General features: G+C 47.6%; 1 protein-coding gene across 1 annotated transcript in view; it reads right to left on the minus strand.

The window, feature by feature from the left end:
- The window catches only part of LOC130124454 (ephrin type-B receptor 1-like), a 239,729-nt gene that overhangs the window by 144,906 nt on the left and 78,997 nt on the right, over positions 1-15,826 (minus strand).

The raw sequence follows: 15,826 nt of genomic DNA on the forward strand, positions 1-15,826 counted from the left end.
CTCATGAATGAGCAGAGGGGAGAGGAACCCTTCACGCTTCTCATCCACCTCTCTTAAGACAAGAGACGTGGCAACAAAGCTTTACCCCCCCCCCCCACAGAAAGGAATGCCTGAGAGGCTCTGTCCTACCGCTCAATGATGAGCTTTGTTTTAGTGTTAGGTGTGCGTGTGAACGTGCACGTGTGCGAGTGTGTGCATGAAAACATATGAATGTCCGTGTGTGTGTGCGCGCGCGGCCACACGTGTGTGCACATTGTGCATCCGTGTGCACGCCTGTGCTGAAGTGACCCAGCTTTTTCCACTTTGTTTACCCGAGGAAAGCCCTTTCATAACTTCGGAGGGAACTCTCCAAAGGCGAGGCTTGTCAAGCCCGAGTCCACCCGGTTTGTTTACCTCTGTAGAAACTGGGGAAACACTAGTCCCCTGCAGCCTGGCTTGACACACATAATGGCAGCTGACCCAAATGATTTTTTCTTTCCTTGTTTTCTTTTGGGGCTGTTTTTTTTTTTGTTACAGGATTGGTTCCCTACTCACAGCTGGAAGGGACAAAGTCCTGTGCAAAGAGAAGTAAAAGCTGAATTATACTACAGCCACTTTATTTTGTCATTGTACCTCACAACGAATTTGTTCTCTGCATTTAACCCGTCCGATTGTACAGGAGCAGTGGGCAGCTGCAGAGCCCAGGGACCAACTCCAGTTCTTTCCATTGCCTTGCTCACGGGCACAGGTAGGAGTATTAACCCTAACATGCATGTCTTCTTGATGGTGGGAGGAAACCAGAGCACCCGGAGGAAACCCACGCAGACACGGGGAGAACATGCAAACCCCACACAGAAAGGATCTCGGACGGCCTGGGGTTCGAACCCAGGGCCTTCTTGCTGTGAGGCAACTGTGCTAACCACTGGGCCGCCGTGAAAGTCAAAAGTAACCATTCTCAAGAGATTACTCCAACGCATATCATCTCTGAAAACAAAATAAAAGACAGAAAAAAAATGGAAAACGGGACAGGAGGGAGGACTAAACTATGTAAATCCTTTGAAAGAGACTTCCGCAGTAGGTATTAAAAGCAAGTTCACAATTGTCTAAATGTCAAACTATGACACGGTGACGGGGAGGAAGTGGCTGAATTTGAAAATTATTAACGGCCTTCACATTCTCGCAATCATCGTTCTCTCTTTGGATGCATTTTTTATCCACAGAGCCTCACATCTAGCGCTACCTCCTGGGAAAGAACAGAGAAAACAAAAAAGGACACTTCTTCCTCTTGATCTCTTTTTTTTTCCTGTTGTGTCTTTTCTCTGTCTGTCAGTCTGTCTCCTTCTCTCCTTGCCAAAACTTTGTGACACACTACAAGACAGATACGCTTGGCGATTCTCCCAAGGAGTTTGTCGGGTCTGTTTTGATTAATGTCTCCCTCATTGGCACATTGGGAGAAAACTGATATGGCTCCAGGTAAGAAAAAGAGGAAGAAGCAGAGCAGATTTACCGTGAACCAATGGCCTCTTTCGCTACTCGGTCTCTCCATCCGCCAACAGATTTATAGATTGATGAGCCGAGTGACACCGCGGCCCCCTCGGCGATGTAATGATAGATTCATAATTTCCCCTGTAACAGACAGTTTATTTTCTGGCCTCGACCCGCCATTTGAGAGTAAATCCAGGACATATTTCACTTTCTTTGATACCCCCTTGCCACACCGCTCCCTAGACTGTGCGTGTTGTGTCCACACAACACAACTGTGACTGGATGAGTGCCATGTTATGGCAATATTCTACGCAACTGTGGTTGTTATCCTCGTCTTTATGCTCAATACTCCAGGTAAGGAAGTCATGGAAAGGTGAATCAGTTCATCTGGACACAACGTTTCTTGACAGATATGTTTCATCACTCATCTAAGTGACCTCTTCAGTCTCAACTCGACTACTGGTACCCCCACCCTTATAAACAATACAGTGGCATAACGAACGAAACCAATGACCAGTTTCATATGCAAATTGCCGTGGTCATTAACTGGAGTTACAATGGCCATGTGTACTATTCACAGAGGATTGGGGAATAGTTGCAATCACAGCATTGTAAGATGACGACAGATGTACTCTTACCCCCCCCCCCCCTCGGTTCAGGGATGGTCGTTCCCTCTTCACATAGATGGCCTCTTTGACTCCCTCTTCAAACCAGCGTTCCTCCCTATCATGTGCACATCCTCGCCCCCCCACCCCCCCCTTTTCTCCCCAATTGTATCCGGCCAATTATTCCACTCTACTGGGCCGTCCCGGTCGCTGCTCCACCCCCTCTGCCGATCCGGGGAGGGCTGCAGACTACCACCTGCCTCCTCCGATACATGAGGAGTCGCCAGCTGCTTCTTTTCACCTGACAGTGCGGAGTTTCGCCAGGAGGATATTGCGCATGGGAGTATCACACTATTCCCCCAGTTCTCCCCCCCCCCGAAACAGGCGCCTCTACCGACCGGAAGAGACGCTAGTGCAGCAGGACACATACCCACATCTGGCTTCCCACCCGCAGACACGGCCAAATGTGTCTGTAGGGACGCCTGACCAAGTCGAAGGTAACAAGTGGATTCGAACCGCCTTCCCTGTGTAGGCAACGGAATAGACCGTTACACCACCCAGATGCCCCACATCCTCATCCTTGAAAGAGTGGCCAGTGCCTGTAGATGGGTGTAGACTGCGGAGTCCTGGCCTGACATGTTAGGTCTCCTGTGTTGTGCCATCCTCTTGGCCAGCATCTGTTTGGTTTCCCCGATGTACAAGTCACGGCAATCCTCCCGGCACTTAACAGTGTACACTATATTGCTCTGTTTGTGCCGGGGGACCCGATCCTCTGTGAATAGTAGACATGGCCATTGTAACACTATTTAATGGTCACGTCTATTTGCATATGAAACCGATCATTGGTTTCAGTCGTCATGCAACTGTATTGTTCATAAGGATGGGAATACCTGCAGTCAGCTGAGACTGAAGAGGTCACTTGGACGAGTGATGACACGTTTCTCCCACTAAACGTTGTGTCCAGATGAACTGATTCACCTCTCTGTGGTTGTTATCCTAGTTTCCATCCTAAACAGTGATCACAGTTGATGGTTAGCTGGCCCACGACACATGTTATTGAGGCGATACGAAATCCCATTGTGATGTAGTGCCTAAGGATATAGTGCTGCAGAATCAATAGTGCAATGTATGCATCTGCAATGGTCACAGTGGAAAGGACGGGGCCCATCAGCCACGTTACACTAAAACCTTTTCACTGCTTGATAAAAAAAACTAAATCTAGCATCATCATTTAAAAGAGGCTTGTCACTCTGTTTATCGTATTCATTTAAAAACCACCGAGGAAACTGATGTGCAGCCGTTGTTTGCACGATTGTAATTCAAGAGGTCGGTATTTCTGCAGTGAAATGTAAAATGATCTAATTTTGTCATTTTGTTAATTCACTTAAGCATAAAGTCGTATTTCAAACCGGAGTAATCTCATGAATCCTTTCGAGACGCCACCCATCTTTCATCCATGCACAGACAAGCCCCCTTCTCTCAAGGTAAGCACAGAGCGTCACAAATAATGTGCTGATATGGATTAGCCTGAAATGATGAAGGAGCGGTAACTGAAAACAATGGCATCGTGTTGAGTCAACCAGAGTATTGAACTACTACACTGCCTTACTGGCTCTCTAAAATCGCCCTCATCATTGCTAGCATGGTACTTTCTTCCCATATCGACCTGTGGAACTTAAAGCAGCATCTAATGCCCGGCTCAAACTACAGGAAATCAGGCCGATTTTGACCCGATTGCGTCGCTGCCGACCATCGTTCAGTGTCGGGCCCGAATATGAACGTCGAGAACGACAAATGCTCCTGTAGTGTGACATAATCCAAGACCAGCGCCAGATGCCCCACGACCCCAACTCGACAAGTCTAGCATGTCAGAATTTTTTTTTTTTGCATTTTCCGTCTAGTTTGATACCCCTGACCGACGCTCAAAGACGTGTTCCTGATGCTGACCAATAGGATAACAGAATGTTCTCTGGTGCGGATAGGTGAACAAAGATGGTTCCATGATTGACACTTCTTGACCCGCCTCCCCGACGACCTACAAACTCGCGTACGGTCGCGACAACAGCAGATGACGGGATGACGGCAGCATATGATTATGGGTCGGGATCACACTCGTCATGTGGGCCAGTCTGGCGGCCAAGGCAGGACACGAATTTATAGCAATACTCTGACATGGCGCCATCGTGAAAGACAAAAAAACCTCATGTAGTCTGATCCAAGCACTGCAGTTTTTCTTTAACATCACAATAGATACCGCAAAAGACAAAACCATCAACCAATATTGTTCAGCCATATTGTCATTAAATGGCGAGGCACAACCATCATGAACCGTTTTCCTTTGTGCAAGAGCTTCCTGCCTTCATCCCTCTCTCTGCACCTCCACTGCACGGGACAGAAAAAAACATCCCTTGCCGTTGCCTTCCTCAGAATCTATCCGAATTTGCAACGATCGAGAAATAATTCTGAATGATGGAGCATTCGAAGCCCCATCATCCGCCGTTGAAGTAGCATTAGTAAAAAGGGGGGGGGGTACACTGAGGATGAGTGACAGGCCACTGGTAGGAAGGAGAGAGCCCTTTCATTATTAATCTCAACTTTCTGAGAGAGACTGCTCACAGACACGGAACCAATTAGCCCAGGTAATTCCACTATAGGCACACGCGCGCACACATACACAGACACAAGTGAAGTTTCTCACATGCACGCACGTGCACACACACACACAACCCATACACAACCCAACTCAGCCCAATTTCCTGTGTTCCCCTACAGTGACAGCCTTGTTCATACTGGGCTTCCATCAGAGCATTTCAATTTCCCTCAGATCAGCCTTGTCTCGTCTGGTTTCCACAGAACAGCCAGCCAGCTACAGCCTGCCCGCCTGCCCATACAACTGCTGTCAGCTCGGGGTGATAGGAGTGTGAAACAACCCCTAAGCACCAGCTCACATTGCGGGGTCTGCCAACCCGTTCTCAGGGGAAATCACACAAGCTTTAGTCAAATCACTTAGGCATTGGAAAGGCCATTTTCCATTTCCTTTTTAAGGGGGAGCTGGGGGGGGGCTGAGTGGGACATAAGGTGGTAGAGGTGGGAGACAAAAGGTCAAAAGCCCATGGGAGAGCTGGATGAGCTGCGCTATGCGACCAACCATTAGCAGAATACCAGAGTAGCAGATGAGCAAATGGACCGGGCTAAGTGGTTTTTAGCAGCGGGGTGTAGCGCTGACGCCCGTCGTGCCACAGTTGACACACCTGTCCACGGACACTGGGGATTAAAAAAAAAAAAAAAGGTCCTGATGAATTTTTTTTCTTCCTTTTGGCAGATCAAATGATCCGCCAATCAAAACATCGAAAGATAATGAGAACCGGCAATATCTGATCAGACGTTTTATCTATCTAACCTTAAATGGATCCGATTCCCAATATCGGCGAATTTCGAGAGCCGCTTCCCAAAACCTATGCAGGGGATAACTTGCTTGGATAAACAAACTGGCTTTCAACTTAATTTTGTTTCCACCCATTTGAAGCATTTGGGACGCCCTAATATTCCTCTCTTCAACTGTCTCCTTGCCTTCTGCGGGCCCCAGTGGTTTCACGCTAGGCTTACTCCACAGCTTAAACCATAAAAGGCTCATAAAAACAATTAGTGCCCTTTTTTTACGGCCGGCTGATTCAGATGGCAATTAGATCTGACCACACCCCAGCTATGCTCTCTTCGTTTTTCTTTCAGCGGATGAAGGAAGACTAGCTAGATGTTGTCCCTCACTTTGGAGATTAGCCCAGAGTGTTTTTGCCTGCATTTACATTCTGCTACGTCAGCTCCACCTGCTAATGCCAATTAATTAGACTCAATAGCAGCCAAGTCTGTGGGAAAAAAATGATAAAATACTGAGGCCATCACTGTCGACTGCTCACAAATCTGTTAGATCTGCGGTGGCTTGTAGGTGTCAGAGCGACTGGACATGGTCAGAAGCAATGTAATAACAATATTAAATGGAAGCTACCCTAAATAACTAACTTAATCACTGGTTGGCACTCACTGTGCACGGCATACAAAAAATAATGCATCACCAGTTACAGGTAGTCCCCAGATTGTGAACGAGTTCCGTTTTTGAGTCTGTTCTTATGTCGAATTTGTATGTAAGTTGGAACAGTTATGTATATATGTGTGTGTGTGTATATATATATATATATATATATATATATATATATATATATATATATATATATGTACACACACACATACACATAGACATATATATGGATATCCCCGCTACTCATTAGTTGAGCATTTCTAACAACACCATTGATGGTTTCGGGGCAAAAAACACTATGAGTGTGTGTGTATATATATATATATATTACCTAAAACATCCATCCACCATCCAAACCGCTTATCCTGCTCTCAGGGTCGCGGAGATGCTGGAGCCTATCCCAGCAGTCATTGGGCAGCAGGCGGGGAGACACCCTGAACAGGCTGCCAGGCCATCACAGGCCCACCGCTCTCTCACAAACACACAAACAAACAAACAAACACACACACACCTTGGGACAATTTAGTACGGCCGATTCGCCTGACCTACATGTCTTTGGACTGTGGGAGGAAACCGGAGCACCCAGAGGAAACCCACAGAGACAGCATGCAAACTCCACACAGAGGAGGAGGACGACGACCCCCCCCCCCCCAAGGTTGGCCTACCCCGGGGCTCGAACCCAGGACCTTTTTGCTGTGAGGCGACTAACCACTGCGCCACCGTTCCGCCTACCTAAAACATCATAAGTATAATAACGTCGTAATAACCATAACTACAGTACAGTATGTATCATAGAGAGAGAGAGAATGTGCGTGTATAGGTATAAAAACAATTAAGGAAACACGTCGTTATGCACGTTCAATAATCCAGGTAAGAAAACCTTCAACTTTCTTTGATTAGAGAAACATTTCTTACAACCTCCAGACCCGCCACTGTCCCCGGAGCCGGTCGTGACCTCCGCCGGCCGTTGGACGCCAGAAATGAGAGCCCGCCTCGCCTCGCCTCGCGTTTCGCCTCTCTCTGGCCACTTTATTATTTCCACTTTCGTTTCGGTCGTGACCGTTTCCCTTTTCTTCGATGCCTCCCCCATCACCTGCGTCAGATTTACGCTTTGAAGCCGCGATTGCGAGGGTAAACACACGAAAATGGCACGCCAAAACACAACGCACAAAACAGGCACAAAATGGCGACGACGGCGCGCCGTTGTTCGCGCGATTTTTTTTAAAAATCGTACCCGTTCACCGGGAACGCTGCCTCTGATTGGCTAATACACCACGGACCACATGCTTGAGAGCGCGTTCACCTGGGTTCCGGGAAGACCCGCCCCTACTCCGTCTCTGATTGGCTAACCCCACCCTAACCTTAACCCACCTACTCAACGGAGGCGACGACTACTAGCCAATCAGAGGCAGAGTTCCCGGAAAACGGGTACGAAAAGAATCACGCCCGTTGTTCTCCCGCGGGCCGACGAACCGCCTTAACGCGCAGGGTTTCGAGCGTCGCGCAAAGTAGTCCGTCGATTCGTTAGTACGAACCTTCGTGTGTAACTGGTTGTTTGGGTTTTTTTTAATAATGATGGGCTTTACGGAGGCCGGTTCGTAAGTACGGGAGCTCGCATTGTCAGGCATTCGTAACCCGGGGACTACCTCGGGCGCGCGGGAAGCTGTTTTAAGTAGGGGGGCTGCAAACGAAAACGATGAGTCGAGAGGCGGAGATCTGTACACCGCGCGACCCCGCGAACGCTCTTCTAGTCACACCGGCCAGAACGGACCAGAACTGACTACGTAACGAGCCCCCCCCCCCAAACACACACACACACACACACACACACACACGTCACACGTGGCGACATCAGTGTCACGGAACGGTCCTAGAGTCAGTTAGTCCAGCAAACGGTCTCCTACTTGGTCTGAGTCGAACCGCCAAAACAACAACACAAGAAGAACCACAACATGAACGCCACATCATTAGAAGACAATTTTAAATCTAACCTTAACACTCCCATCAGCCATTGCGCCCCCCCCCGGCACAGAACCGCCGACAGTCAGAGCGACCGCCTCCTCCAGTGTGACGTCATGTTTTGTTGCGTCGCACAGTGTTTCTCAACCGGGGGTCCGCGGACCCCTAGTGGTCAGTGGTGTAATTGCAAGGGGTCCGTGAAAATAAAATATCTTTAAAAAAAAAGATCCTATGACGTTTATAGAAATAGGATTATTTTACTCAGATGTGACTGAGACCTTTATCTACCTAAACTATAAAGGGTAACAGGACTTTTTTCTCTAATTACATCTGTTTCACAAGTGTAATTTATTGTATTTTAATAAGAGATCTCGCTCCCGTTTGCATTGTTAAAAGTTACTGCATAAAAATTCTGTTGTTACATATATCTGAAAGTTACTGAGTACATATTCTGTGTTGTTACATATATCTGAAAGTTACTGCATAAGAATTCTGTTTTGTTACATATATCTGAAAGTTACTGAATACATATTCTGTGTTGTTACATATATCTGAAAGTTACTGAATACATATTCTGTTTTGTTACATATATCTGAAAGTTACTGAATACATATTCTGTTTTGTTACATATATCTGAAAGTTACTGAATACATATTCTGTTTCGTTACATATATCTGAAAGTTACTGAATACATATTCTGTTTTGTTACATATATCTGAAAGTTACTGAATACATATTCTGTTTTGTTAACTATATCTAAATTACAACTGAAAGCTCTTATTTTTGCCCCAAAGAGTGAATAAATGCTATAATGCAATTTGAAATGCAGTTAATACTGTTTCTATCAAATTGCAACCCCCCTCCCCCAAGATCAGGTGGAGGGGTCCTCAGGGTAGATCAAAAATACGCAGGGGGTCCAGGACCCCAAAAAGGTTGAGAACCACTGGCGTAGCAGATCTGGAACGTTGACTCACTTTATTATTAGCCCCAGCCCCAGCCCTCTGTTTAAAATAAAGGTGTGTTCATTTATTTTTATTTTTGTTGCATTTGTACGTTAGGAAAAGTTAGGCATACCGTTGGATCTAAGACGTTACACAGCCCCCTGCCACTACTGGGGAGGGGAGGGGAGGGGGGGTGCACCCACCACTAGGGGGAGCTGCAGCCCCCCCTTCCCGCGCTAATGGACTGCCTGTATTGCAGCATCGTAAACCTAAAGGTCTTAGGCCACAACTCCCAGTAAAGTCTAGGGGCTTTTTACACAGCCTTTTTCAAGGCGGGAACGCTGCACCATTAATCCGCCTCGCCGTTCTGTGCGAGATGTACAAACACGGAATGGGGGTGGGGGGGTGGAGGGGGCATTGTTTTTCCGGCGTTAAGCCAGCAGCGGAGGTAGTCACAGAGCCTTATTGACGTGTGTCTAAACAGGGCCTCGGGCAGGATGGGACAGCCGATGCTGTTGTGTTACACGTCGCGCCGCCTCCGCCTGCAGAACGCCTGCATGCCGGGTAAAAACCACACACCTGCGCAACATCATGGCCGCCTTTGTTTGGGTCAGTGTAAAAACACAAAGCCGGCGTAAAGATGGGTCTTCATTACAGCAGTATTGCAGGAGCGCTATGTAAAAACACCTACTGCTCTCTGCCATTAGCCGGCTTGGGCGGATCAATAGCTAATGGTGGGCAGTTTGGGGAGAGAGAGAGAGGGAGGGAGGGAGGGAAAGAATGAAATGGCAGAGGGAGAGAAGACTGCATTAAATATTGATGTGGCCCAGTGTTCCAGATCGATAAGCCGGCCCTCTTCACACAATTACATGTCAGCAAGCAGTCGCATGATACATCACACAGACACACATGATTACATATGGCTGGCGCTCGAGCCGGAGAACATCTATAGTAGGAGAGCGCAGAAAACCAAATATATACAGCAGGAAATGGGCTGTCCAATCTACTGATCCCCACTGAACGTTTAGTTGTGTCTTTAATGTGAAGCGTGTAGAGCTCGCCTTTGTAATTTCGCCCCCCTTCGTTGTGCGTCTGCATGCTTGTATGCACATTGGTCGATAAAACATTTGCTGAAGCACCTCTCTGAAGCCGGCTCACTCCACAGTCAATACCACAGACAATTCTCCTCGGACCCCCCCCCTCCCGCATCCCATAACACGTCTTTTCCATTCATCCACCCACCAGAGCCAGGCAGGCTTATATGCGCACTACGCAAATTGCGTAGTAGGGGTGGGAGAAAAAAAATCAATACAGCATAGTACCCCAATATTTTGCCTGCTAATATTTCATCGATACAGGGGCGCCAAGCATCGATCTTTTATTATATAAACTGCAAATATGAATTACATTTTTTGATACAGTACTAGAATAAAAGCAATTGCTTTTTCAGTCCACTAGACGGTGGTAATGAGTTTTTTTTTCCTGGTGAAGTCATAAATAAAACATGTTGACAAAAGTTTTGGGGACATAATTTGCAGTTGAAAAAACGGTAATAAATCGTAATATATCGCAATATGTATCGCAGTACGTTTAAACTCACAATACTATCGTATCGTAACTTAAGTATCGTGATGATATCATATCCTGGGGGCCTCCGGCGATTCCCATCTCTGTGGCATAGGGCCCCGCAAATTATGCAAGGGCCCTGCCTCCCCCTCGTGTCAAAGCGGGGGGTCAATGTTTAGGATGAAGTGGAACTATCCTCCCGTCATGAAAAAAAACAAAAACAAAAAAAAAACAGAACAAAACAAAACACCATGAGAGTGAATTGCGGTTTGAGCAATCAGGTAAACTTGCGTTCCACCGTCTCCAAGTTTAATGTCAGTAAATACCAGTAACATTAAGTGGATGTGTTAGCTTGCAGTGCATCTCTAGCCAGTCTGTCTGTCTTGCTAACCTAGCTGGGCAGTGCATCTCTAGCCAGTTTGTCTGTCTTGCTAACCTAGCTGGGCAGTGCATCTCTAGCCAGTTTGTCTGTCTTGCTAACCTAGTTGGGCAGTGCATCTCTAGCCAGTCTGTCTGTCTTGCTAACCTAGCTGGGCAGTGCATCTCTAGTCAGTCTGTCTGTCTTGCTAACCTAGCTGGGCAGTGCCTCTCTAGCCAGTCTGTCTGTCTTGCTAACCTAGCTGGAGAGTGCATCTCTAGCCAGTCTGTCTGTCTTGCTAACCTAGCTGGGCAGTGCATCTCTAGCCAGTTTTTTTCTTGCTAACCTAGCTGGGCAGTGCATCTCTAGCTAGTTTGTCTGTCTTGCTAACCTAGCTGGGCAGTGCATCTCTAGCCAGTCTGTCTGTCTTGCTAACCTAGCTGGGCAGTGCATCTCTAGTCAGTCTGTCTGTCTTGCTAACCTAGCTGGGCAGTGCCTCTCTAGCCAGTCTGTCTGTCTTGCTAACCTATCTGGGCAGTGCATCTCTAGCCAGTCTGTCTGTCTTGCTAACCTAGCTGGGCAGTGCATCTCTAGCCAGTTTGTCTGTCTTGCTATCCTAGCTGGGCAGTGCATCCCTAGCCAGTCTGTCTGTCTTGCTAACCTAGCTGGGCAGTGCATCTCTAGCCAGTCTGTGTCTCGCTTGCTTGCCAGCCACTTCCAGGGCCGTGCTCTGTGACTTTGGGCCTGACAAAAGTGAGAGTGAAATACAACTATTTACTAAGTTTGATAAATACCATCGGGCAATGGTGTCTACAAACCGCAGCTCAGAAAAGGTAACCTTGTCACGCATGAACACGCGTTCATATGCGCGTACACGAGATGAAACTCGCACTTTCCAGCAGCAACCCATGGGGGGATCAGTCCAGGCAATATATGGGCGCTATGGCACTCCTCATACATGCACATAGTTTTAAAACAAGACAATGATTACCTAGTCTCTCAGTCAGGGTTCAGGTACAACTCTGGACTAATGCAAGATGGAAAGCAATGGATTGAGGCTGACTACTGATTAAATATTGAATTTAAAATATTGATTAGCTAGGCATACTGGGCGATATGGATGCACATCTCTCAGTAAATATTCAGTCAAGCCATAGTATAAACTATTTTACATTTGAAAATATATAAAAGGAAATGTGGGGAGCCAGTTTGAATGGGTCTGATGCATAAATTTGATAAAATGGATAAATAGTGGGGGCGTCCGGGTGGCGTGGCGGTCTATTCCATTGCCTACCAACACGGGGCTTGCCGGTTCGAATCCCCGTGTTACCTCCGGCTTGGTCGGGCGTCCCTACAGACACAATCGGCCGTGTCTATGGGTGGGAAGCCTGATGTGGGTATGTGTCCTGGCCGCTGCACTAGCGCCTCCTCTGGTCAGTCGGGGCACCTATTCAAGGGGGAGGGAGAACCGGGAGGAATAGCGTGATCCTCCCACGCGCTACGCCCCCCTGGCAAAACTCCTCACTGTCAGGTGAACAGAAGCGGCTGGCGACTCCACGTGTATCGGAGGAGGCATGTGGTAGTCCGCAGCCCTCCCCGGCTCGGCAGAGGGGGTGGAGCAGCGACCAGGATGGTGTGGAAGAGTGGGGTAATCGGCCGTATACAACTGGGGAGAAAAAGGGGGAGAAAATAAACAGTACTGTTATCTATAATTTACAGGTGCTCTGCTTAGGTTTGCCAGTAGAGGAGATGCTGGATCATCAGCCAGTACAAGCAAACACTCAGTTGATCCACATCCAGCCTCAGCCAGTATTAGCACAGACCCAGTACAGCCATCTTTAGCAAGTACTAACACAGACCCAGCTGAAGTACACGCTGCCTCAGCCAGTACTAGCACAAGTACTAGTACAAGCAGCTCACGGGTCAGGTAGGAGGGCCCCTTAGCAGAATTTTGCACAGGGCCCCAGGAAGGTCAGGACCGGCTCTGTCACCCACCTCACCCCCGCTTCACTATGTCCTCCTGCTGAAGGATGCTGGTGCACTTTACGATTTAGTGAAGAGACAGTCGTGTCCAGATGCTGGGCTGAGAGAGACTCCTCTTTGTGAAAGCTGTGACACGCTAAAACATGATGCTGGGCTTGAGATGGAAATTATCAAGTGATGCTTTATCTTTTTTTTTTTTTCTCGAAAGGATTGGCAGTGAATAACCAGAAAAATAAACAAAGAGTGATTGAAAGAGCGAGAGAGAGAGAGAGAGAGAGAGAGAGAGAGAGAGAGAGAGAGAGAGAGAGAGAGAGAGAGAGAGAGAGAGAGAGAGAGAGAGAGAGAGAGAGATAAGACAGTCACAGAAAGAGAGATGAAAAAAGATGAGAAATCAGCAGGACTGAATGGAGTACTTAACAATGACTGAGTCCCATGGTAGCCCACTGAGCCTGGCTGTGGGACCGACAACATACTGACAAACAACAACACGAGTGAGAACGGCCACATCTCCCAAACTAATCAGCCATCTGCTCAGGGGGATTTATGAATAAAAGGGGTGAATGTTGACGGAGTGAAATATTTTCTGAACAAATGGAGTGGAAGTTCCCCCTCAGAAACCTCCGTGTCTTCTGAACCAAACACCCCCCCTCCCCCGAGACACCATTTACTCACCGTACCCTGGGAGAAAAGGGGGGGAAAAAAGCCCAAAACAACTGGCCGGAATTGAAAACACAATTCTCACCAGACTCTGCTTGGCTCTTTATTAGATTGCAGACAAAATGGCTTCCCAGGATCAGCCTAAGAGACCAGCTCGGCGGAGAGCTGTGAACCCATTCGAGACCGATGATTGGGTTTGTGCTCATGTGTTCTGGTTGTGTGTGGCGAGACTGAGCACCGGCGGAGCCTCAGGTGCAAAGAACAGCAAGGAGGGGACATTGGCAACTGAGTCACCGTGTGCAACATACGAGGCAAGCCCTCGCCAAAGCCGGGACGAGACACCGCTAACCTGCACAATGTACACCGTCATCTCAACTGTTGCTCACACCGACAGGCTCCCATTTAAAATAAAGGACACGGAACAGTCAAGAGAGGTACACGGAAATAAATGTGCTCCTTCTCTGTGTGTCCCTCAAGGCGGGCATAACAAGGTGGCTGATTCTGAAATTGAACAGAAAATAATCTGCCACCCTCTGTGACATTAGCGGAGCGGCAAGGATGTGCGAGTCCGGAGTCACTGAGCCACAGACAGAAGTAAATGAAAAGCCTCGCAGAAGCAGAGCTCCCGCGTGCGCGCGCACACTCGCGCACGCCATTTGCCGGAGCCGTCCCTAGCTCGCTCCGGCTGAGCGAAAATGAATTTTCAGCGTGAAAGGAGGCCAGGTCAATATCGGAGACCGAGGAGGAGGTCGAGAGGGATGCAAAGACAGACAGAGGGCATTGCTAAGGGAGAGAATGAAATAAGCGATGAATCTTTTTCTTTTCCTACAGTTTCCCCCTGCGGGCTGTCATTCAAATGAACGCTTTAACACTCAATCAAGCCGGCCATTTTGTATATACTGTACTGCACATTGTACGTATACCGGTACGCTCTGTCATGTCCATCTACCTCAGAAACCTGCTAACAGCTATTTCAGCCTCTCTGATGTATTCTCTGCACCACTGCACCTTAGCACCTCTTATTTCCCCTGTATAAGTCAGTCCTTGTGTATGTATCTGAAGATTGTTGTGCTGTGGTGTTGTTATTCTATGTTGAGTACACTGAGAGAGCCACGAAACTGGAGTCAAAGTCCATATATGTGCAAACCTACATGGCCAATAAACACGATTCTGATTCTGAAACTACCAGGAACGTTTTGCGGAAGTGCTAAATTAATATGCATGTTAAATTCACATGCATGCTAAATTCACATGCATGCTAAATTCACATGCATGCTAAATTCATATGCATGCTAAATTCATATGCATGCTAAATTCACATGCATGCTAAATTCATATGCATGCTAAATTCACATGCATGCTAAATTCACATGCATGCTAAATTCATATGCATGCTAAATTCATATGCACGCTAAATTCATATGCATGCTAAATTCACATGCATGCTAAATTCATATGCATGCTCTGTCTTCAGGGCTTGATGATCATTAAGGCCATCATTAGTGTAAGGCTAAAGTACCTCTGCTCTTACATCTTTGGGCTGCCATATTGCCCTATAATTCAACATGGTGAAAACCCCCAGATTGTAGTGGACTCTCTCTCTCTCTCTCTCTCTCTCTCTCTCTCTCTCTCTCTCTCTCTCTCTCTCTCTCTCTCTCTCTCTCTCTCTCTCTCTCCCCCCTCTCGGTTTGGAGCAGCCCCGTGGTGAAAGGGGAGTAATACAGCCTAACAGCTCAAACAGAGACCGAGTTACAAAACACAAAGAGCTACTCAGCATGTGAACATGGCCATGGCTGGTGACAAGACATCTGTGGATTTAATCATGGCTTACTGGTCAGTCGCTCACGATACAGGAGATTCACATCGACTCTCTGAAATAACCCCCCCCCCCACCCACCCACCCCCTCTCTCTCTGTCCTGCTCTCTCCTTCTCCTCCCTGGTCAGGGGAGAGAGGTTAGGCACATCATTTGCATTCATTAACATCACATTAGCAGACAGAGTGATCGTTAGAAACCAGGCTGCTGGAGAGTGTCATCTTTAATTCATCATAACGCCCCCCCCACTCCCTCCTTCTCTCTCTCTTTACCTCCCTGCCCTCCCTCAGTCTTCTCCTCCTCCTCCTCCCTTGCCCCTCCCCAGCCCATCTCCCTTGATCCCAGCGCATCCTTTCTCCTCCTCTCCTCCATGCAATTCTTCACTCCCTATTTACCGCTGTCTTTCATCTCCTCCACTCTGCCTCACTACTTTTTCTGCCTTCTC

The sequence above is a fragment of the Lampris incognitus genome, chromosome 14 (assembly GCF_029633865.1).
Source record: "Lampris incognitus isolate fLamInc1 chromosome 14, fLamInc1.hap2, whole genome shotgun sequence".
In the NCBI taxonomy this organism is placed as follows: Eukaryota; Metazoa; Chordata; class Actinopteri; order Lampriformes; family Lampridae; genus Lampris; species Lampris incognitus.